Source organism: Centruroides vittatus, unplaced genomic scaffold (genome assembly GCF_030686945.1).
Source record: "Centruroides vittatus isolate TY-2023 unplaced genomic scaffold, ASM3068694v2 scaffold_386, whole genome shotgun sequence".
NCBI lineage: Eukaryota > Metazoa > Arthropoda > Arachnida > Scorpiones > Buthidae > Centruroides > Centruroides vittatus.
The window spans coordinates 3,141,033-3,167,874 of record NW_027122706.1 but is presented as its reverse complement, the minus strand read 5'-3'; the positions used below and the strand labels follow the sequence as shown (position 1 = coordinate 3,167,874).

The window sequence follows — 26,842 nt, the reverse complement described above, 5'->3', positions numbered from 1 at the left end:
GCTCACTATACGGCGCACTCGGTTATAGCGCGGGCGATGTTCGCAACGCGATAAGCTCAAACACGTTTATACAGGTCCGTGCGGCGTTAGTGAGTAGCGCATTTTATTGTTACTGCGTATTGAGTAATTGTGTATGTATTTCCTGAGTTCCTGAATGTATTTTGAATAGTGTTTAATTATTGTATGCATGATGAGTAAAAGAAAAGCTTACAGTGTGAAAGAAAAGCTTGACATTATTGCTAAAGTAAAGAGGTGAACCGCGTTACACCGCGCCGCTCGGTATAACGCGGTTCACCTTATAACGCGGGTGTTGTTTCCCGCCCGACATGCGCGTTATATCGGGGGTCCCTATTTGTTCGAGAATCGTCGCACATCTGAGGGTCTGACCCTGCCTATCCTTCTTTTTAAGCGCTCGTCTTTGCTCTTCCCTTTCTTTTTCCTCTATCGCTCTAGTCCACGTATGCCTATGCATATATCATAATGTGCGCGCACGATACTTTCGATTCGTCACTTTTCCGTCGTAGATTTTCCATTTTACAATTACGTGACATAGCTTGGTGATAACGGAGAAAAGAGAGGTAGGACGTCGGTATAAGTCACAGTTATGATTTCACAGATTCGAGACAGCTTGGTAGCCTAAACGGCCCAGGCTTTCGCCCGTGCATGCTATGCCGTGCGTTTCATTACAAGCATTTAGCTTTCCGAAGTCTATGAGAACAATTATTTGGCATTGACGGGCGCGAATTTTGCGCCAATAAGCTGCCTCGACTTGTTCGATTGTGTTATCAACTCAATTTCATATTTATTTTCACTTCGCGGTCCTTCTCTGTGTTCTTTTTCCGTTATTTACACGTGTAGGTCATTTCATTGTTATCCACATTTGATATCATCATTTATCGCATACTGCCATGACGCTCTTGTCTGTCCGCTACAACTGTCAGGAACTAACGCGATTGGCGAAGCGTAGTGACAGCAGGCCAATAGAGAGCAGGGTCCTTGCCATAATGCGGTTTGCGCGCCAATTTTCGTACGAGCGTTAATCAAGCCGAATAGTTTGGCCGAATATTCGGCTATTCGGCCACGCTCCTTGGCCGAATATACTATTCGTTCCAACACTAGTTTTAATATAAAATTATAACGACGCGCTATCTAGTTTCAAAAAGTTTTGATGATGAAACGAGATATCTCCGGTCAATCGGTCAAGGTTAGCACGTGGCGACCAGAAATATGTGGGGAATAACATGCGACAGGTAACTGGGTTTTTTTTTCAAAGATTCGTTTGTCAAAATTCGATTTAGAAACATTCGCTTTTCGAACTTCCCAACGCACGTGTTTGTCAAAATTCTATTTCACAATATTCGTATTTCCAACTTACCAACCAGCAACGCATGCGCAAATCTCGCACTACTGCCTGTTTGTAGAGAGTGTCGCCATTTTGTATTTTATTTTGTCTCGGTTCTCGGTCCCCTGACTACTTACAAGTCTGTTTTTTTTTTTTTTTTTTTTTTTTTTACGCGGGCATGATTTGGGCACCTAATACTCTCTGCCAAATTTGAACACCTGACATGTACTCCTTTATACCTCTAAGCTGATAAGACATCAGGCAGTACGATTTTATAAACAAGACATAGGGTGCGTTCTTTTGTGCTCCGCGTAACTCCGCGCGAGCGACATCCGTTTAAAAATTCCTGCGGAACGCGTTTCTAAATTCCGGTGGGAATGCGCGCCGTCGAACGGCAAAAACGGCTGTTCGTAGCAGTAGTTTACGGTGGAAAGCAAATTGGCGTCCTCCATGGCTCATATAGTTTTGTTTCGGGGTCTATTATGTGGTTTTATGAATGAAAATTTAGAAGTTGGGAAAGCGCAAGTTAGTGCACGCGGTGATGTAAGTGTCTTTTCGAATTTTTTCCGAATGGTAGCAGGCATTCTAATTTTTTTCGTGGCTATTTTGAATGCTCTTTCAACAAATAATCCATTTTATGGTTAAATTTTACAATTGGGACCCTTCTTTTGCCTTTAAAGGCTCATATTTTAGAATTATAGATTCCTCCATCACCATACTATCGATAGTGCGGGCGCCGCCATCTTTCTTTCACCGTCGTTCCTAAATGCCTACAAACAGCAGCGCATTCCCGTAGTAGCGGCGACGCGGAACGACCGCTATTAAAGAACGCACCCATAGTCTTGGATTTTTTTTAATTTGGGGCGCCATTTTTGAAAATTTTCTTCATTTCAAAAGAGCTTAAAATTCATACGAGTAAAATTTTCACTACGTATTATCGCAGCCAAAATACTACCTGTGGCCCTCTCTATCTTCCCACTCTCTTCAGTACTCCAAAATTTAATAGCATCAATGCCCCTTATAAACAAGTTACCATGCCAAATTCCGTTTCTTAATCTTTATCCCATCCTGAGATATTAATTAAACGAAATAAATGCTAACACTCTTCACACACGCACGCGCGCGGAATGTTATTTTCCCGATTATGTATATAGCTTAGCTTTTAAAAGTATTGAAATCGTATCAGATTTTACTCCGTTTTTTTTTTTTTTTTTTTGTTAATCTCGATGTTTTGAGACCCCTGAATGGGAACAAAATTCAGTGTGTGTGTTTCTGTTGGAATCTGTTTCGTTTAATATCTCAGGATGGAGATAAACCGGTCGTTGTTAAAGTCAGCGCTTCAGCGTCGCTGCTTCAGCACTGCTGTATGACGTAACACACGTGGTTTAACAACACGACTGCTGCAGCAGTAAAGATGGCGGCTATTTGGGGTGCAGTTTATGCATTTTGTGAACTTTTTAATTCTAAAACTAATTCTTGATCATCATCAACGCTGTTATTCTCGTCTTTTTTCAATAAAAGGCTAAGAGAAGTGGAGGAGGATTAAATTCTTACGGGTAATAAATGAATCTCCAAGAAAAAAGGTAAAAATCATGGATTATGTCGAAGAAACCATTCCACGGTACAATGATATCGACTTCAAAGCACATTTTCGTCTTAAACGAGAAACTGTAGAATTTATTTTACTAAATATAAACCTCCACAAGAAGTCAAACACTGGTAGGCCATCTTTATATTATTCTGATCAAGAAAAAGTGATACTATTATCGTAGTGGACGCTGGGAAACCAAGAATCGTTTCGTGGTATCGCGGACAGATTTGGATTAGAAAGAAGACATGCACATCGACTGTTCATTACATTTTGTACAGAACTAAGTAAAATGAGACAATATTTTATTCAGTGGCCAACTGGACAACAGGCAGCCGACGTTGTAAGGAAGTTTTCAGAATTGCATGGATGGAAAAGTTTCCCGTACTGCTGAGCAAATGTAGGATCTAAAATTAAAGATTACGAAAAAGATTATTTTAAGTATAGAGATTCCCAAAGATTAAAACATTTTAAAGTATATATCAGTACATAATATTTTAATGCAAATATTTAATTTCATATAACAAAGTAATTAAATATTAATGATTGAAGTATGATATAGGATTAAACTGAATGTACAAATTTTAAAATGATTTCTTTCATTGTGGAATATGTCTTGCTTTGGATACTCTCCCCTAAAGTATATGGTTACATTATTTTTTTAAACTTAAAACCAATATATTTATAATTCAGACACTTCCATTAAATATCGCAATATCTGAAGTATTTTATATGTAGAACCAGTGGTGATATTCAGCGGGTTCGCACAGGTTTGGCGAACCCGCTGAACGCCGAAATTTTAACAATGGGTTAACCAGGTTTGGTTAACTCATTGTTAAAATTTTCAGTTTCCTGAACCTTGTTAAACACACGGAACATTTCTCAGTGGTTTTGTTTTTTTTTTTTTTTTTGTTTTTAAATATACTAAAATATACGTATTATACTCTGTAACACTACTAAACTAGAGCCTTATACCCCGTTCGCACCGAGCATTTCAATCTACGAGGGCTATTTTTTAAATAAGGTCCGTTTGTGAATGAAAGTGAGAATAATGCGCAATCACGGCAGTATGCATACGCTTCTGCTCCGAGCAAGCTTGGCACGCGTTTTGACGCCATTTGCAGCCATATCGTGTCTGTATGCCGAGCTGTAGAAGTTTAAAATGTTTAAGAAAATTGAGTTTTCCGCCGACTGTGAGATACGATCTGTTATTCGATTCTTGAATGCAAGAAACTTGGCAGCAGCGGAAATTCACCGTCAGATTTGTGAAGTTTATGGTGATAATGCTATGAGTGACAGTAAAGTTCGAAAATGGGTAAGAATGTTCAAGGATAGGCGAGTTAATGTGCATGATGAGCCACGCCCTGGCCGACCTTCTCTGATTTCCGAAGATTTGATTCGTGATGTGGATAACAAAATTCGAGAGGACCGACGATTCACGATTTCAACGTTATCAATTGAATTTCCACAGATTTCAAGATCAGTTTTGTATACCATTGTTTCGGAGAAACTGAATTATCGAAAATTGTTTTCTCGGTGCGCTCCAAGACTGCTTTCTGACGATCACAAAACAAAAAGATTAAATAGTGCTTTATCGTTTTGACTCTATACGATCATCCACACAGTCCAGACCTTGCACCCAGTGATTTTCACTTGTTTCGATACTTAAAGGTTTTCCTTGGTGGTCAACATTTCAACGACGAAGAAGTGAAAACTGCAGTCGTGGATTGGGCTTCTTGACAGGCGGCAGATTTCTTTGAAGTCGGAATTCAAAAAATTGTTGAGCAGTATGACAAATGTTTAAACAAAATGGAAATTATGTAGAAAAGTAGATAAAAGTATGTAGAATATAGAAAAAAATATATTTTAACGATATTTACAGTATTTTTCTTCTTATTAAAAAACGGACCTTATTTAAAAAATAGCCTTCGTAGATTGTGAGCAAGGTCAGGGACTAAGTCTTGGTGCAATCTCTCTAGACTGTTTCAATCTCGACTGAAACGAGGTTTAATCGCGATCGATTCAAGAGAGTTCTTGAAATTAGATCCAGTCATAAGAGAGATCCCACAATCTCGCGCGCGAGATAATACAAGATGGCTGTGGAACACGTGTCGGGCTATGGACGGCGAAATAAAAAGTGTATTTTGAGAGATGATGACATCTGTCTATTATCAGCAGCGCCATTCGGGGTAAAAAATTTCTCTGCCTAAAAAAAAAAAAAAAAACAGGAGGTCGACAGCACTAATATACTATTGTTACTTGGTCTTCGCCCAGGGCTTGTTACGTTCCAAATATGCCACTGATTATTACATATATCGCAAGAAAAGGTATTGTATTTATTTCTTGCCAAAACTTCCATTTTGTTTGTCGATGATTGCCAGGGAAAAATTTTCTGCTAGCGAACCCTTTTTTTTTTTTTTTTTTTTTTTTTTTAACTCTTTCCGCCCTGTGGGCACTAAGAGGGCCTCTTATAGTAGCTAGCGAACCCTTTGTTAACTATTTCGAATATCACCACTGCGTAGAACATTATTTATTTCAGAGAATTCAAAAATCTACTGAAAGTTATTAAATAAACTAACAAATATTTATAAAATAATTTTAAATTATATAATTAATATTTACTGTTTTCTATCTTAAATGCTGTCTTCGCGTCTACAAAAACTTTAAATTTATTGTTTTCAATAATAAATTCAAACTCTTCCGCCATTGTGCTGTAGCAGAAAAACCACCTCCTTCAAACACTGTAAAACTATCCTCGAACTCAAGCATTTGCTTTATGTGAAGCGGTGTACAGCCAAGAGTTTAACAACAGTTTAGCTGCAGCGATAGCAAAGCGCTTAGTAAAGTGACGAGTTTAACAACGACTGGAAAGATAAAAAAATTCCAGCAACGAGTTGCTTAACTTTTCCGGCAACGTTTGGTGGCACCATCTGTTATGATATTTTATTTAAAATCTTTTTATACCTTTAACTATTATAAAATGGCAAAAAAATTAATTTTCAGGGCAGGGATGGGTTTTTATAAAAAAGTTGTAAATGCTAATAACGAGTAAAATCGTCATTAAGTCTGACCCTATTGGAGATACACAGGGGGTGGGGAAGTGGAAATAAAAGGGGATCACCCTTTTATTTCCCCACAACCTTTAATCACCAAAACTTAATAGCATCAATTCCCCTAATAAGCAAATCTCCCTGCAGAAGTTCAGAAATTTTCAACAAAAGGCACAGGCATTATTAAGCTTCAAAGAAAATGAACAAAATCATGCCCCTCCACACACATACTAACATCCATACATACAGAAAAATCCTCAAATTTTTTTTTTTTGTATTTCTCAACATTTCAAGGTCCTGAGTACAAAAATGTAAAAAAATATGAGAGGGTCATTTTTTGATCAATTGCCATACTTTCCCTCTGTTATATATAACTTCCGGAAAAGTAAAAATGAAATTTGGCATGTTAGCTTGTGTATAAGAGGCAGTGATGCACCCAGAGGGAGGCCAAGTGATTATTTTTGTCCTATTTAAGCCCCAAAGATTCCTGTTCTTCTACTTGATAAGATATGTTAGTAGAAATCTAATAGATATGGCCAAATACTTTCAATGACTTAGTAGAGTTAATTTCTGTTAGATCATTGCATAAGAAATTTAATGCATTTCCAATTTTATGAATAATTTTTTCTTGTTTTATTTACATAGTTTTTCAGGTAGCTTTTATTTGATTTTTGTTCATTCATTTATTCATTGTTTGTAGCATACAATATTTTTGAATTATTATATTGTTTAAGGAAATTTATATTGCATATGGGCAGTGATGTAACTATAAATTTTAATCCTGTAAGAAAAATGTTGTAAAGGGCCCTTTAATGCTAAGGACCTACACCTCCACATTCATGATGGTATAGGAATTTAAACAAAAGTTTTAAATTGCCAATTTTAAAGTTTTAATTGTAATGTAAGTTCTAAGTAAAGTAATATTATATGTAGATAAATTAAAAATTTTTTTCACTTTAAGCAGAGAGCAGAATTTCCAAGAAAAACAATAAAATAGTTTTGCAAAAATAAACTGCTATTCATAAATTTTTTATTATTATTGTATAATATACTGTTTTAATATAAAGTATGTGTACTAAAAAAAATAAATTGCAAAAGCTATCTAAAATAAATATTATACATTTATTTAAAATTAATTGTTCCTGTCAAAACAAACACAGAAAAATATTAATACTTTCTTATATTATTACCAACAAATAAATTCATGTTTATATTGTCCCATAGAAACAGAGCCAGGACTGTGCTCCTTTATATCATGAGCCCTTAAGCATTGCTTAAGCATGGTTAATAGTGTAATTACTGTTGCATTTGGTGCTGAAAGCCATACTTGCTTATAGAGTAACTCTTTATAGTGAAGCAGAAATTCTTTTGATCTCTACTACCTTGTTGGCATGAAATTTGATTTCTAAATAAATAATATTTTTATACAGTAAATTTCTTTCATCAACTATCTAGCCAAATATATTTTTCAACTCTAATGTTTTTGAAGATTTCATCAAAATATCATAATAAAATATTTTTCAAAATCAGTTCAAGGAAGATTTTATTTTTATGCATTTTTAATCACAAACTATAAAATTACTTTTGTTCTTTTTTTCTTTTGTTTTTATGATTGGCACCTATAGGAATATTGGAAATATAGTTATTCATAAGAGTGATAAACATTGACGAAGTGTTTATGGTTCATTCTGGAATCTTTTCAATAGCTATATTCTGGTCTAAGGGGGAAAATTTTTTTGCTACTGTAAAATTTATGGAGAAATAACAAGAAAAAATTGTACATTAAAACGGCAGAATAATTTCATAAATTATTGAAAACATTTTGCATGTTGAATATTACCTTCATTAGAACTTATTAATTAAAAGTAGCCTACTCCAGATCTTAAAAAAAAAAAAAAAAAGTAAATAATCAAAATTCTAAAACAGTGGTTTTAACCGGTGGTCTGTGAACCACTGGTAGTTCCTGAAAGCACCCGAAGTGGTCTGTGAAGTCATCCTAAAATTATTAAATAAATGACGACGAGTTTTGTCAGTTCAAATTTCAAATACATTTTGCTTATTTAGTGGATTTTTTTGCACAAACTAAATAAATTGAACCTTCAACTGCAACGGTCAGGAAATATGAAATTGGAAGGCACTAGCAATATATTTGCATTTGAAGATAAAATCAGTACGTTTATCGCTAAAATCGACCTATTGATCAGCAAAGTTGAAAGAGAGAATTTTTCTGCGTTTGATACATTGAACCCAATTATTGACAGACAGTGTGCTGAGATGCCCACCAGTGGCCGAGCGGTTCTGTCGCTAAACACTGAGAGTTTGGTCGCGGGTTCCCACTGCGTTCGGACGGGCTGGCCACGTGGAGTTCTCCGGGTTTTCTCCACGTTTGTAACACCTGAATAGGGGCCAGTTTCCTTTAAAAGACCTCCTGGAAGGCATTATTCGGAAACTGATCCACAATCCTTTCATAGTCAACATTTCTGAGGTGCCGGATAAAATACAAGAAGAGTTAATTGAAATGTAACACGATAGTAACTGCAAGGATACTTTCGAGACAGGAATTAATCTTGAAGATTTTTGGAGCCATAAAGCTATTGCTTTCTCTAAAATTCGAGAAATTGCTTTACGGTACCTAACTTTATTTTCAACCACATATTTATGCAAGCAAGGATTCTCAGTGCTTTTGATAATTAAAAATAAACATCGAAATCGATTGGATGCCAGTGCCGACATGCGTTTGGCTTTGAGTAGCACTGAACAAAGAATCCAGCAGTTGGTAAACACTATGCAGTTACAAAAATTGCACTAAAATAATATAATTAATGTAACATTTTCGCAAATAATATAATACTCTTGGTTTCGAATAATTTTATACATGTTTAATTTATAGAACAACCTTATAAGAACTTATATTACTGCCAAACAACTCGTGGTCCATGGCAAGAGAAAAATTTTGATAAATGGTCCCTCATCACTAAAAGGTTAAGAACCACTGTTCTAAAAGTTTTAAATTGGGTTACAGAATGCAGGATGATGCTCACAGAAGACTTCATCCATAAAGCAATAAAGAAGGCCAACTTTATACAAGGAAATTTTTTTAGTTACTACTTTTCTTAATGTGTATTAATAATTCTAAATTTTATCTCTTATTTTTATAAAGAAAAAATTAGAGATAAACCAAAAGTTTTTTAAACTTCTTATTTTATGATGTATTCAGTAATATTATGTGACAAATACAGTAGAGACTCATAAATCGGAATCGCCGGTAATCGGCACGATTTTCAGTAGGACTGTGTCGTGCTGAATCGAACATTTTTGATACTAAATTTACTTCTAAAGTATAATTTTCATGTTTTTATATTCTTCAATATATATTATTTTGTTTGTACAAAATGCAGAAATAATTTTTAACGATACGATAGCCTCGATTATTATTATAAAAATTTTCGTTAGGCTTAAAATCGACGAAAATTCAACACGAAACGACACGCAACGGAGAAAAATTTGAACATCGGACAGGTTATATATTTTTTCGTACATAATCCGTAATCTGAACAAATCCCTAATCTGAACAACCCCAGTCCCCAATTGATTCCGATTTTCGTTCACTACTGTAGTTAAAATTTGAAGTTTGACTTTTATGAGTCAAACATTAAAATAATTAGTACAAGTCCTCAGTAAAATATCAATAAAACATTATAGTATTCAGGTAATTAATATGCATATCCTCAAATTCAAAGAAAAATAATAAATTTATTGCTAATTTTAACATTTATAATTTTAGAATTTAAATATTGCATCAATATAAAGTTTATATAAAGTCTACAGAATTGGCATTATCAGATATGTAAAGATTTTTTTTATTTCTACAATTGAAAATTCTTCACAAAAGACCATACCATTTCTTTATATATTTTCAGTTAAATTCCTCATCTTGAAATTTAAATAGTAATCTACATTAAAACCATAAATTGTAAAAACAATATTTATATTTTATTAATAATTTGCATATTGCAAAAAGCAATGTATTCCTCTGTAAAAAATGAACAAAATTAATAATAAATGAAAATACATAATTTAGGTTATATAACAAAAATCTCAATTAAAAATTTACTTAAAAAGAGAAAAATTTAAAAGAAATAAGAAAAAGAACTTCTTGAATAATTAATTAATCTTATCAAAAAATTTTGGAAATATATTACAATCATTTATTTATTCATAACAGTTGTCACTTTTCATTAGTTTATGTATACTGTGTGTTATAATATTGTTCAAATTACATACAAAAAATAAATGTTTTTAAATAAACTAAAATTCTTTATTTATAAATTAGTATTTTTATTTTATTAAGAAAATTTTTAGAAAACTTAAATTTTATTTATAAAACAGATAAATAAAAGCATTAATTATTATAAAAGTTTTTCTAATTTTATTGAGATGAAAAATTAAAATATACTGTATAAGAAAAAAGTTCAGAATAAAATCTGTTTAATTTATTAATTATGTATATAATTTACTCCCTGAATAAATTTTTGTGATTCTATACTATTGCAAATTTTTAAAAAATGTATCAAGTGAATACAAAAATATTAAATAAGAATATAAATTAATATATTTTATTATTATATGATTTATTAAAAATAAACATCTCTAAACAGCATACTACAATTTCATTAAAAAAAAAAAATGTAATCATTAAGTTAATTATAAACAAACATATTAGAAAAAGTCAGATTTGGATAGTGTGTGAATGCCATGATTTTGGAAACAAACAAAATAAGGAAGTTAATTCTTAAATTAATAATGGCTTCAACTGTAGACATCTTTGGTATGAGAAAAAATATCAGTAATTTATTTTTGAAAGTTTTAATTAAAAAGCAAGCAATGCTATAATAAGAATAGAAAAAGTGCCATAACAAGTGGGCATTTGTCTGGACCCAATAATGTTACAGTGCAAAATGAAAGATTTTCAAGGAAAAAATTAGACTTTGTGTACTGAAATTTATATTTTCCGTTTTTGAAAAAATACCTTATTTACTCACATATAAGATGATCTCGCATATAGGACGAGGTGTGACTTTAAAGATCAAAATAAAGAAAATTAGATTTATTAATACAATTCTAATTTTCTTTCATTTAATCACAAATAAAATGTTAAATGCACACATTGTCCCAAAAAAATTACTGGCATTTTAACCTTTAAGGAAAAATCTAGTAAAATTGACAACATAATTTGTTCATATAAAACTGGACAATCAGGAACTTTTTTTGCCAATTCTTAATAGTCAAATTCACACTTATGAGTTTCTCCAAATTCTGATTTCTAAATAATCATCTGTTTTCACAGGAATGAATTAAAACTTATATCAAGTTCCCATGTGATTTTGGAATTTGAATTCGGAATTTAATTTAAAAGCTTTGCTTTTCTTATTTCTATTCATCTTTACTCCTGACAATACACAAGAATGATTCAAATAACCCAGATAAAAACTTACCGTATATTCCGGGGTATAAGACGACCCCTGACTTTTACAGTTAAAATATAGAGTTTGGGACATACTCGTCCTATAAGACGACCCCCGACTTTTGAGAATATTTTCCTGGGTTAAAAAGTCGTCTTATACGCCGGAATATATGGTATGTTTTTAAACACCAGATGGTGAGCATTTGATAAAAAATGCATATACATAGTTCACAAAAATTATTGCAAAAACACAAAGAATCCTTCACTCACATGTATAGGACAACCTAGGTTTTTGAAGCAGTGAAAAATGAATTAAAACCTCATTTTATATGTGAGTGAATACGGTATATAAATTCACTGATTGTTTTGACAGTATTTTGCAGACATGAAAGCACAGAAAATAATTTTATAAAGAAATAATAATTCAGTAAATATATTGTAAAGTTAATAAACCTAATGTTCATGTTATTTTGGGACCAGAGTGTTGGTATGTTCCAAATACATAAAGCATTAGTTGCAGCATTGGAAGCAAATGAGTTCTAGATATGATTAGTAGAAAAGATCAATCTAAAAATGGAGAGGTAACATCATCCTTAACAATAGCAACATAGCATATGGTACTGATAGATATGCATCTTAGAAATAAATTGATCTAAAAAATTATCTATACTACAATGATGGGATTTGAAAATTAAGAGATCATTACAGAATCCTACCAGAAAAAATTCTAATAGACAGAATCCTACTGGATAAAATTTTTTCAAGAGAAAATCCTACCATCCTGGTTTCCTACTAAAAGAAAATAATATACAAATTAAAAATGCAATCTTGACAAATTATGTGGTGATACATTATATAGATGTTCTTACAAAGGAGTTAACATCATACATTCTACTAATTTGTACAGAGCATCGCAACAATGCTTTGTATTCACAAACATTTGTATGAAATGAGTATATTTTATGGGGAAATGAGACAAAATGCACAAGACTAAGATGCTTTATTTTGCTATAATATGTTTTGTATTAATTTATGCAATGTTGGTTTTTATCCTTTACAGTCAAAGGTTCTCTGTATATTATAAGTTTTCTTAAAATGATTTTCTTCTGTTATCTTTACACTTAAGAGAGACAGGAAAAAATTTATATATTGTCATGGAACTACTTGGTTCAGTCAAAAAGAAACTAGAATTATTTTGTTAAAAATGAAGCATTCATGCTAGGAAAACAGAATTTGGCAAGTATATAGAAGTGTTGGCTATTAATATTTCATATACATTAGCAGCTATTGCACAGCATCATGGAGAAGTTACTCTAGAAAATAGCATCCACCAATGTGAGTTCACTTAAGGAGCATATTCAGTCATCCAACTTTGAAGAGGAAGTAACTTCTCCTTCAAAGTTGGACGCTTTGTAGTGAAGCAATAGTAATTATAAAAGAAACACAACATATTTTAAATTTATTGTTGAGTATGTTAATTTCATATTGCATAACAGCTATAACAAAAATCTTCAAATCTGTCAGGTATTTGTAATCAGAACTGATTAGGGGTGAAACACCTGAAATGCATATTCTGTAATCAATAAAGTTATTTTTTTGCTATTTGCATAAAAAGTTCCTGTATGAGAAGTTTATAATAAAAGCAAATTTATGCTGAATTGAAATATCAAAAATGATAGATTGAAGCTATAGAAATAAATTCCGGTTTCTTTTTGACTGAACTAAGTACCATGTGATTTAAACAAGTCATTTTTTGAACACAATTTATTTTATTTAAACTTCTCAGTGAAACCAATGCACCATAGACCATACATTATCATGCAATGCTTGAAAAATCTCACACTAGAATAACAGGTATGTGAACATCTTTTGTCAGTAAAGTGGGGTGGTAGGATGCTGTCTTGCTAGGATTTTACCTAGTAGAATTTTGAAATTAAGTCAAAAATAGATAATATCATGTTTGTTTGAAGAAAACTGTTACAATAAGAAGAATGGAAAAGATGCAGATTCCTTTTGCATCTTTTCCATTACTGATATTAAAATCTCAGACGTGGCTTATGCAAAAAGAAATCAGATAATTAAAAGAGAGACTATTAAATTTATAAATTATCAAAGATCAATAAAATAGAAAAATAAATATCAGTTTTGTAAAATTGAATTTTTTAAAATATTTATTTATATTTCTTTCTCAAGGAGTTTTCTCTTATTTTTGATTTGCGTACATATCAATGCAAATAAATCATGATAGTTGAATTGAATTTGGAGATAAACTATCACTATCTCATTATAATATGTTTGATCAGTTTTAAGTTTGTTCAATTTAGGCAAAACTTTATCCACACTAGTTTGACTAGATATAGATGGAACATCTGAACAATGCCTTATCTAAATTAATAAAAAGAAACTATATCAGCAAAGAATCTAAATTCTTTAAGTGATAAAAATTATATTTTGTGATTGTCCCAAATAGATTCTTTTTTTTATGATTTATAAATAATGAAGGTAAAATAATATCTTCATAAATAGAACAGCTAACCTACTTCCAGATAATGTTAAATTAAACATTAATTCTTTAATGTAATCAGACTTCAGTGTTAAAAGTCAAGTTGTTCATGAAGCTAAAAATAGTTATATGTAAATACTTGTAGTATTGTGGAAGCACGAAAAATAATGAGTGAAATAGGAATGAGATGATTCACTATAGTGTTTGAAAATATATCTAGTACAAGAGTAATATTGAAGGCATAGCTTTAAGGTATCAGCAACATTACATGCAAAATAAAAAATATCCAGAATTTTACGAACTAGGGTGACTTGAAAATTTCACTCATGGAACTTAGAATTAAATTTTTGTAGGAGAGAGAGAATAAAATATAGATGAAACAAGACAAGACTCTACTAATTCAAATTTGGAGTCATTGTGCAAATGCAAAAAATAAATTCATAAAGACTTAATGTAAGATTTGAGCTGACTGGATGAAGTACAGACAAACTATGGTACTGTATATGTTATATAAGTGAATATCAATAATACTACAGAAAATCTCTAAACATCAATAGTAAAACCAACAATATTGTGAAGTGTTGAATGTTTGGCAATAAATACTTGAGGTACAGATTGAATGTGACACTGTTAAAAATATTTAAAATTAATATATGTTCCGATTGAAAAAAGTGGAGGCAAAATAGTAAATTTGAAATAGCTATGATAAGAAAGAAAATGCAAAATGTAGCTAGAGATTGGATATACAACACTTTATTCAGAATGTAATGAAAAAATAAAACAATTAACATTTAAAAGCTCTTGAAAACGAGAAAGAGTAAGAAGGAAATTGAAATGAAACAGTAAAACAAAGGTAAACAACAGAAACCAAGATTAGAAAGGAATGAAGAAAGAAGTTGATGAAAAATTGTTAGAATAACAATGATGATGATAAATAAAATTAAATAATTTGACTAAATTCAGATAACCAAAACTTTAAGTTACTGTACAATATTAAATGAAATCATAAACTTACTATAGTTCTTTATGTTGATTTTTAATATACAAAAGCAATAAGAGATTTTTTTTTATTGAGCAATTGATTAAATATAATTTTGAAATTTATTTAATTAACAGGATGCTATAATTCCTATTATATTTTGCATCAGCATTATTCAGTATGGTTATGTCTTGAATGTCTTATTTTGTGTTTGAAATTTTTTATTTCTTGCTTTCTTTTATTTTCTTACATGTTATGTTATATCATTTATTATAAGATTGTTAAATACCAATTCTCTATATGACATAGAAACAAATTCAGAGATTATTAAATATTCATATATTAGTTTCTAATTCTAATGCCCATGTATCAGGCTTGTCACGTTTACAGGGGGGGTGCAAAAGTAGGTAGGTATACACTTGTTACTATGGGGAAAAAAACATACAGGGGGAAAATAGGAAGAAAAAACATTTAATGTACAAATTAAATCACAAGGAATACTAACTAATAAAAGATGATAATAATAATGAACACCAAACATTTGTATTTCTCAGATTCTCAACTGAATACCTACTTTTGCACACACCTCTCTGTATGTTAGATAAAACTTGACATTTTTGATATAAACACAGTTACACCAATGACTAATTGAAAAATATTTTGTGACTGCCATAATATCATTGCATCATTGAAAAGTTATTCAACATTTTAATGACTGTTTTTTGAAATTCTGTCATGTTTAAAAAATATATTTAATAATATTTTGTAGATCAACAAAAATACTACCCAACAGTGTCAGGATTCTCATCATCTGTTAGATGACTGACACACAACTTACATTTTATGAGCATAATGTTAATCAGAGGTGTAACTAGGCTCACCACCCAGCCACCTCAGTGTGGACATGGCTGAACCCATAATATTAAAAAGCCCTCTTAAGGCTAGTCCAGACTCATCCAATAATTTACTGAGTGGTATGTAGCCATTTACTAGTAAACAGTTTAGTGCAGAAAATGTGTCCAGATTAGTGCAGTTGAGCATGCAACAAGCTTTCAAATGAACCAGACGCAGATGTATTTGTGAGGTACTGAATACAGTGGTGGAGCAGATGCTTACATGAGCTTAAACCGTCCATATCGACACAAAAAAAAGTTAACATGTATTTACTCAAACTATGAAACGTTCTTATAAACATTTACGATGTATTGGCATGGTGTATCAGACTGCTCACAATACAATTGTTGTGCACATGTTAATAAAAAATCCTTATGATGAATAATGCTATAGGAAACATTGAACTTGATTAAAACAAACCTGTTCGGACATGTTTAGTCAATTAGTAACAGTGGGAGGGGTGCTAGCTGACCAGCAAAAGTAGAATTACCATATTTAAGACAAGGTTTTTATTCATCTTTCACTGTTTCAAAAACCTGTATGCACAAGCAAAGGATTCTTTGTGTTTTTCAGTGGCATGCTGTGACATTTGATGATAGGGAAGCTGTGTTTCTGTAAGAAGCCGACTTACAGGGGCAATCAATTAATTGCGCGTCAGGGCCCGTTCGTATTCGTTTGTTCGATAAGCCAGTAAAAACCGTATACTTCTTTAAATGTATTTTTAATAGATTATCTGACATACTTAATAAATAACAGAGGTAATTATATTGAACTTTCTTATTAGATTCAATAAATTCCCTATGCCCTCTAAATGTCAATTCTTTCTTTGAGAAAAAACATATAACCTCTATTAATTTAGATATATCTATTAATCATAATTATCTTGTTATAATTTTCAATACTTATTTTATATTGTCTACCAATGTTAAATTCTATTCTATTTTGATTTCCAAATTGCTTCAATTTTACGAAAGAATCGTCATTTGTCATAAATTTTATTGTCAAAACGTCGAAATTTTTTTGTTGACATATTTATATTTAATTTAGGCATTGGTCTTTCTCTTTTAATAATGTTTTCTTTTTCATTATATGGTCTTGAGCCAAAACTTTTTTAAAATAAATTTTTGAATCACTAGCCACGATATAAGGGCTAAAATTAAAATTATCAGAAAAACTTACTTGGTAAAACAAAATGTGTGATGAATACACATACCTAGTACAAAAAATTCTTCAATTGTACGAATATACTTTTAAAGAAACTTATAATTAAATATAACTTTGTGAAGAAACGTACATAAAAATAACAAAATATTCTTTACTTTTTAAATCTTAAAACAATCCACTTAGTGAAATACTGTAGCTCCCTACGAGTGGCTAATGAATGGAATCAGAGACGCGTCCAGGTAGGTGTGTGCGTGCCAAATCCCGAGGGTGCCGATACCGGTCAATGTCAAATGCCTCTTTTGTCGCATCACTAGTATATCTCAAAGGACGTGACAGGGCTGTTGTAAATTTTAAACGTTTCTCACCATAGATATAAATATGTTAAACTTAATAGTCATTTGTTTTCTAACTACTGTAATTTGTTTTAGTACCAGGTGTACACAGAAATCAGTTCCCCACTGTACCGAGCTAGTAATTGGTTCGGTTAAGCTTTTGTTTAAGTAAAATTCTGGCTCTTTCAGCAGGGTTTTATTTATGTCCCCATTCCCTAATCTCTTAATTATTTAACTACTTCTTAGTAGAAATAAGTCAAAACCAGTTACTTTGTACCTGAATATCTGTAGTCTTGGGAAAACATTGGAAAGACAAATTTTTATGACAACGGATATATAAATCGTAAATTTAAGGAAAATAAATTCTAGAGCTTTTTTTGTACCTTGTACGTCTCATTCATTAAATTTAGTTGTAAATGATGCTGCCAAAGTAACAGTTAATTTTTTAACATTTACAAGAATTGTACACGTTTTTTCTGCATTCCCTTACAGATGGGACATACTATAATCGTAATATCACCGGTTTAACATTGAAATCCGTAAGTAATATAAGATGGGAGAGCAGAATAAACGCAGAATATCAAATATTTTAATGGAATTTTTTTTAAACTCCTGTCAACTATACAGAACTATCATAAAAACATGCCAGTAAACTCCTATCGGTTGGGTTAAGTTATAAGTCTAGTCTACAGTGGGCAACCTTTTTATAACATGGGCCAGAATAAATTTTACGTTTTTTCTGCGGGCCGTAGTAGTTAATTGACGCCTTCTTGTGACTTGTAATTTTTTTAGTCTGCAAACATGAAATAAATAAATAAAAAGTTAATTAAAAGTTAATTTATTTCTCTTATCGTTTTCGAAAATTACAAAGAATTGGAAAAAATAACTATTAATTAGTTATTTTTTCAATTTAATCTATTAAAGATCTTACGGGCCGGATAGAAACCTTTCGCAAGCCGTAGCTGGCCCACGGGCCGGGGGTTGCTCGCTGTTGATCTAGCCTGCTCATGATTCACATAATTGGGCGAGGGTGGCCAAATATCTAGCAGGCAGCTAACAGCCCAGAACTGCTCTGGGATATAAAATTGGATGCTTTATGCGTGTGTTGCTTCTACCGGCTAAACCGTGACGTTGGTGCTCTGTAAAGCGCATGCGCCAATGCCTATAATCTGGCTGCTTGGAAGTTGACAGGCAGGCGGCTAACAGCTCAGAACTGGTCCGGGATATAAAATTGGACGCTTTACACGTGTGTCGCTTCTACCAGCTAAACTGGGTGAGGTTGGTGCTCTGTAAACCGCATGTGCCAATGCCTATATAATCTGGCTGATTGGAAACTGACCCGGTTTCGACATTCCTTCCGCACCGAATTATTCAAATATACAATAGCAATCTTATCGTTTTTTTTCACATGTAGTATAGAAATTTGTAAAAGATACATAATGCAGTTATAATAAAATATTAATTTTAATTAATTCAAAGTAGGATAAAATATGAAAATTTATATTTTATAAAATACAAGGGAAGATCATTGGAAGGTGGAAGCGGCGCTTCCATCGCTTCCAATGACGGCACGCCACTGGTGTTTTTACTTTCAATACTTTCTGTGAACTGTGTATACTTCATGCCTTTTTTTTTAACTTTTTCCACTCTGGGCACCTTTTTAGTAAGCTCGTTATGGGTTTGGCCAAGCCCACAATGAATTGGTGGTGAGGGACAGGGATTACATATCCAGACAGACCACCTCCGAAAAGTTCCTGGGTATTTTTCGACCTGTCTGGATTCGATTTCGGGTCCCCAGAGCACTAGGCTGCCACCGTAACCGCTCGGCCATCCGGCCGTAATATACTTCATGCCATCATTATAGGTCTACAGTCTATTTATCGCAAGTTGGCACCTACTATAAACAAATTAAGACACACTTTCCTTTGTTTATTGGTTTAGTCCTACGTCTATCAATTAAAAACCGCGTTGCATCTCATTCGTTCGCAGAAAATAATTTCTAGTTATTTATAAAAACATTAATGAAATACAGGTCACTTAGCAATGGTTATAAATGCAGTTCTTTTATATTAGTTAAATTGTTATTTTTAATGAATATTAGCACATTCTGAATTATTAAAAATGAACTTTTTCCGGTCATGCGCATTATAATGTTTTGGTTTTGTTTTAAATTTATCACGTATTAAGGCAAACATGGTTATATTCCTTAATACGTGCATTCGATAATATTTTATTTGTTATCAAACGAAATAAAATTAGAATTGTATTAATAAATCTAATTTTCCATATTTTGATGTCTAAAGTCTCACCTCGTCCTATACGCGAGATCATCTTATACCCGAGCAAATACGGTAAATGGATTTACTAAACTAAATCGTTTCACTAAACTGCTCGACTAAATTTCACTTTCCGTAAGCACTGAATGTGCCTGAACGAGTATTTGATGTCCCCAGGGCGGAGAGTCAAAAAAGTTTCTGCTTGGCGCCGGTAAATTAATACATAAAATTTATTTTTTAAATAATTCAAGTAGTTATACATATTCTCACCGGGGCAGGCCTCATTTGCTCCCTAAGTTGCGCCCTTGGATTAAAGTTGTTTCTTACGTCCAAAAAACAGATTTTAAGATTACACGTTTGTGATGAATATTATTTTCTTCATATTTTCCGAATTTATTTAAATTTTGGGAAAATACAAAGGTTAGATTATTCGCTATTCATAGTAAAATATCGCACGCAGAGGAGATCGTTTTGTAACGAGTTTCCGTGGGGAAATCGTTTCAAAAAGTGAGTTAAAATGTCTGCTGACTTTTTTTTTAGAAATGTTGAATCACTTGAAATCGCTGATCTACATTATAAATTTGTTTGTTGTTTGTTTAATTTAGAATAAACACAATACTACAAATCAAAGTGTTTATAATCTGGTCCCTCCAAAATATGACGGATCTTCGAGCTGATGAACTAAGAACTATGTGAACTATGCTTGAAAACACATTGTTCCGGATTGGCAGCGTGAGTTAAAGTTATTTTGATTATAAAGTGTGGCTAAAAATACTTCAAATCCGTTTTTCAAAGTTTCCAGTTAGAAACTTGCCGGCAATATAAATCGTTACCGATGTCAACGATGGAGAAGACGATATTTCTACGCAAATATTATCTCGTTTGTCATTTTAAATTTTTAAAAAAGAAATTAAAAACAGATATTTGTTAATTAAATATTGGTCGAAAGTCCAAGATATCAACTTAGTTAAAAAACAAGACTTTGATAAACACTTGATGATAAAAATAAATGAAAACTTTCTTCGGAATGTACAAAAAATGCAAATAACATCAAAAATGTCCGTTAATACAAAAGAAATTTTCATTCTTACACAAAGCTCACCAATGGCTGAATGGGTAATAGTACTGAACATTGATAGTTAATCGTGGGTTCGAGCCTTACTAACGGGTTGGCCACTGGAAAAGGACCGTGTGGCCAACCCGTTAGTAAGGCTCGAACGACTAACTACCAATGTTTACGTTTGTAATACCTAAATAGGAGCCATATTTCCATAGAAAGTTCTCCCTGGCGGCACCTTTGGCAGGTCGCCAATATTTTTACATTACCATATCTGACCAAACCAATCAAACTTACGCAAAGGAATAAGCCAACATAAAAAAATTGATTTATGATGATTTATTGATTGATTTTTTGATCCTTGTAAGTAGCCGGCTGGATGGTCCAGGCAATAAAGGCGTCAGCCCCTTTCAGGGACCCGGGATGACAACTCCCAAAAATTTATCATAGGCAGTCTAATATGTCTGACTTCGTTTCTCAACGAGGCAACTGGGAGTCCGACGTATTTGGACTACCAGATGTCTCATTCTGGGTTCCTATCAAACTCGCGGTTTTTTTTTTTCCTTTTTTACTCTTTCCTCCCTCTTGGCAATAAGAAGGCCTTTTGAACCATCACCATTGTAGATATGGCACAATAGGAGCAGCTGGGAGGTGAGGAACGAGGTCCGACATATTCGGAACGGATCATCTAAAAATGAGATTTTCGATCCGACCAGATTCGTTCCTAGGTCCCAAAAAGTAGTAGGCTGGCACTAAGGTTGCCAACTGGAGAAAATCTCTTTGGGAGACATTCTAGTAAAAACAGGTATTTTCAATGAAAATGCAGAACTTTCATATGAAACAATTTACAGTAGTACAATGCAAAATTCGACAAAACTTCTCCCCAGAGTTTGAACAATGCTTCAAAGTTCAAACTATGCGTGCAGTGAAAAAATGCGCTTGAAGCATAAACGCAATCATTTGTGCCCTAGTCATCTCTCACTCTTGCTGTACAGTTGTAATCTCTGCTGTATGCTTATAAGTTTTCAGTGCTTTTTCGGTGTTTGGTTAATAACACCGGTTATTCGTCGATTTTTAATAATTTCTTCCTGCAATTTTTCTTTGTTGACAGCTTTTGGGCTCAAATTTTCCAAAGGAAACTTTTTAAACCATATTTGACACATTCGAAGTTTACGAGCATTTTTACCATACACATTACAACTGTACAGTATTTGAACAGCATTATATCCTTTTCGAAACTCATAAAGCCTAATATGCCTGATATATTTTTTATCCGAAGACATTACAACTTGATTTTATTTTTAACAAAGAATTTTATTCTAAACAAAGAATAAAATCTCATACTATCTATATGTTAAATTTTACAAGTGTTATAATTAAATCACACAGCTATGTTAATTAAGATGCCGAACTCCACCATGTGGACCAATAAATATAATTTTCGTTTTATTGTACAGTATTTGTGTTTTTCATTTATAGTTTTTATGTTTTAATTTATTATATTCTATTATTTTTACCTTAAATAATGTAAATTTACTGTTTTAAACATATTGAAGTAGGTAATGTTTAGGGTCTGGGAATTAATTCCACTTTTCATTATTTTTTAATAGGAAAAATTACTTCGGACTTCGAACGACTTTCCGGAATGAATTAAATTCGAAGTACAATTGACACCACTGTGTCAATTTCACTTTCATAAATATATTTTTATAATTTCTTTAATAGTATCGTATAAAAATTTTTTACGGAATTTTCACTTGTCTTTGTGTGTTGAATGATTTCGTTTAAAAATGCACGATAATTCCGTATAAGCGGGATAGTTGACAACCCTATCTGACATCTTAGCTACTCGGGCTGTTCAGAACGAGTTAGAATAAAACAATTTTGTTTATGCGGTATATTTTTTCCCCTTTAAGTATTTAATGGAAAAATTAATAAATATTAAAACATTTTTTCCATTCAGACCCTATTTTTACAGCCATTAAGTATTTAAGTATAATAAAATTTTCTTTTTTCATCTAGGTTTTTCTAAAGTGGATCATAATAAATTAAATCTGTTATTAAAATATTAATTAGATTAACCAGTAAAATGTTTATAATAAATTTAATTTCACTTATTATTTCATTCATTCAACAAAATATAGGAAAAAGATATTTGTGAAATTTGGCTGACATTGTTGCAAAATATTCCTAAATTTTCTTGTAACCATTCTTCATACAATGTATCACGTAGTTACATTTATACGTGTACAGTATCGTATAAATAGAAATTTACATTTAAATAATACTATAATTCGCCAATAATCCGAAACAGATGAATGTTATATTTATTGAAATATAACATATAATATTTTCAATATCGTTTTTACATATACGTACATAAATAAAGTATCCTTTCATGAAAATGTTTAAATTAATTATCAATTATCTTAAAGCAATTTATTATTATTATTATGCATTACAAAATCTACAAAAATTCCTACTTCTTACATATATTAAAAGTTTTTTTAATTCTGTAAACTGTCATTTTATAAAATTTTTGGAAATTGTAAATTTATGCTGTTAAAAATAAACTTTTAAGTCATGATTAATCATGATTACAGCCTAATTAAAAAGTACTAAGTTTATTAAAGTTCCATAGTTTTTAATGTTGTTAGAACAATTTAATCGCTTCTCGGCCTTTTTGGCTAAGATCAAATGTGTAGAACAATTTGCAATTTTCTTATTTATCAGAAACTAACAGATATGCTCGGACGAAAAATAAGGACAGCAAAGATTGAAATGAAAACCATATTCAAAGTTTGGTTATTTCAGTCTATCATTTTCATCATAAAGTGTTAAATAAAATTATAATAAGAAAAAGAAAATGTAACTAAATAGAATTTTAAAAAAATAACAAAATCTACTCTGAAAAAGAAGAACATCGATCTTATTTAAATTCACATAACAAAATTTAAAAAAAATAATCACATTTTGAGGCAAACGGACCAAAGACTTGTGCTCGGCACCCTGAAACCCCCCCCCCAGTAATGTTCTGTTTGTAAAGAATGCGATACTCGGATGGTACGAAATTGCACAATTTCGCTGTTCTGGTAGACAGAAATTGATGTTTTTCAGAAGAAAATTGTCGTTGACTTCTGCCAGCACGAGAAAATAATTCGAGACATCTAACGTACCGTTTACAACTGAATGTGAGTGGTAAACGGCCAACCAATGAAATAGGTTGGCCGATTACCATTTGGATAGCAAAAAATGGACCAAATATTTAAACTCGACATCCTTGAAAATACCTAAAAACATATTTTCTGCTCTCTGGTAACTTTGTATTAAGTAATTTTCCTATTCGGATCCCACTGTCCTGCTGGTCAGATAGAAAGGAAGGCCTGTTGCAAGAGGGATAGGTTGCCAGGTATTTGGGGATAAACTCTGGGACAAAATGAGTTGTTCTGGAAAGATACTGGGATGCTTCAATTTTAGGATATGTAATAGAATTATACTCTGCCAATGACAGAAATATTGTACATTTAAAATGCGGAAAAAGAAAAAAATACTTCATAGGAATAGTTTTTAGATGGCAGATATTTAGGTACTGTTGTCAGCAATATTAGGTATAGATATTCAGTAGGTTAATGTAATCGAAAGTCATCGCTACATTCAATTGAAATTGAAAATCAAGTGATAGAGATTATGGTTTTATAATTTTTCTCACTGGTTATTGATATGTCATGATCACATCATTATCATGTTTTATTTACACAGAAAGTATATAAATAGAGGAACATAAATTAGAAGATGGCAATTTTCAGAGAAGTCCAGGTGAAGCGCACATGGAAGTAGGAGCAGGAATGGTTTATAAGGGCTATTGAATGGTAATGCAAGCTAAGAACTTCCGGAGTTCTCTAACATTAGCTGTTTCAACAAATTTGATTGTCGTTTTGCAGTAGTGATTGATGAAAGACGATTAGTTAGTGTATTTTTTTTCAAAAATTAATTAATTTAATTAAAAATAAAATCCAACAAAGACCAGTTTTAATAATAATAATAATAATAAGCACTGAAAAAATTAGCAAGTACACAGAACTCGCCCAGGAAATAAGGCATCTGTGGAGGATGGATAGGGTGCTTATTGTACCTGTAGTTCTCTCCTCTACAGGTGTCATACCACACACACTACACAAAAGCCTGGGCACATTAGAATTGAATAGAATCACATACATCACTCTACAGAAGGCCACTATATTGAATACATGTCATATTGTGAGAAAATTCCTGAATACAGACACACACACTGATACACTTCGTTAATTTCTGTTTTGGTTACTATGCCTTGACTTTGGTCCGGCATAGTACTTAGCCACCGGTGTTAACCGAGTATATCTAACTTAACCCAACATAATAATAATAGAGTAATCGTATTATTATTATCTTCTTGAATAAAATACCGTATTTACTCGCATTTAAAACGAGGTTTTTATTCATTTATCACAGATTCAAATTCCTAGGTCGTTCTATATGCGCGAGCGAAAGATTCTTTGCGTTTTTGCAAATGCGTTTTTGTTTTTGCAAAACAAGATCGACATGTTTATGATTTCGATTTTACAAGATTTTTCATTAAAGTTTAAAATGCCAGTAATTTTTGCGGGACAATGTGTGCATTTACGTTCATTTGATGTTTTACTTATGATTAAACGAATAAAATTAGAATTGTATTAATAAATCTAATTTTTTTAATTTTATTTTAAAGTCACACCTCGTCCTATATGCGAGTAAATAAGGTAATTCATATAATCAGTTTATTATTCCATTTAATTAACTATTTATTTACTAATTTTGTAGAATTTAATTGTGTTTCGCTTGTTATAATTTTTAAACAATATAAATTTATCAAGAATTTAAATTCATATAGTACTATATTTACAAATTTACTCACTTTTGTAGCGTGATTTTTGTTTTGCAATTATTAAACTTTGAACTTCGCAATTATTTTTCTTCCTTTTTTGGACTGTTGTAAAAGTAAATTTTGTCGCATAAAAATAATACATTTTTAATATAAAACTGTTTCTTTTACTCTCGCAGCTGTTTAGAAGAATAATCATAAAATAGCTAAATAAATACACACAAATTTAATAAAACTTGTATGAATAATAATCTGTACTCAAAATATAATAATATATAAAATATTGTTATATGTAATTCGAACAATATATCTTATAACTATTCATTTATATTATAAATGAAATAAAATTTCGTTATTTTTTATTGAAGCATCTAATGCAATTAAAATTTATTTTAAAGAAAATAATAATTATTATATTAATATAATATATACAGTCAGGGCCATCGAGAAGAAAGAGCTGGGGATTTTCCCGGGCTCCTTATAAGCTCACGACGTTCCTGTATACAAGGAAGCTTTTTAAATTATATATTATTTTTTAAATGTTTCGGTTGTAATTTTATTTTAAAAAATAATCTGATTATATAAAATCAGTGTTATTTTTTTCATTTTCTTGTTAGAATCGTATTCAAATTTTATTTTCATCATTTTTAAATACGGTTTTTTAAAAATTGTAAAATGATGTAAATTCCATTTATTTATAACGGTAATAATGTACAGCAGTGTTCTCAAACTTTTTGGTCCGCGACCCCCCTTTTGCATTTAAAAATTTCAAAGGACCCCGAAGAATGAGTGTGTAGAAAAACATCCCGGAGGTAGTGGGTCAATTTAAATTCAGGAGGAGTTAATTTCTTTTGTTTAATTAATCTATCCCATGTTGAAATTCCTCTTCATTGCGTGTCGCTTTGCGTTGAATTTTTGTCAATGTTAAGATTAACGAAATTTTTTAAAAAATTATTTCTTTATTTTTCACAAACAAAATAAATATTTTGAAAAATATAACAACAAAAAAAAATTATATTTTGGAAGATAATCTAGTCTCGAAACGTTCCAATTCAGCACAATACAGACCTCAGAAAAACAAGCAAAACTTACCACTCACGATGGGAAAAAGTCTCGTTCAAATGTTGGCCCGTCCTTAAGGACCCTCCCAGTGTTGCCTGCTAAAAACGCATATCAACTAAAATAATATCGGAGTATCCCAAGACATAGCCAAATATTGCAGCGCCACAGCACTAGCAGAAATTTGAATTTGCCGACTGAAACGCTTTCGGTTGATCGGTTTCCGGATAACGACGC

The 26,842-nt window shown here is 31.7% G+C and overlaps 1 protein-coding gene and 1 long non-coding RNA gene across 3 annotated transcripts in view; one reads left to right on the top strand and one right to left on the bottom strand.

Annotated features, from left to right (window-relative positions):
- Positions 1-26,842, top strand: part of LOC136988711 (calpain-15-like) — a 124,529-nt gene that overhangs the window by 8,480 nt on the left and 89,207 nt on the right. The gene's annotated exons all lie outside the window — the stretch shown is intronic.
- On the bottom strand, positions 3,219-25,660 carry LOC136988745 (uncharacterized). The gene is made up of 2 exons (XR_010882806.1): positions 25,580-25,660; positions 3,219-3,337 (listed from the first exon to the last, which is right to left on the bottom strand). It is a non-coding gene; the product is annotated as an uncharacterized lncRNA (long non-coding RNA).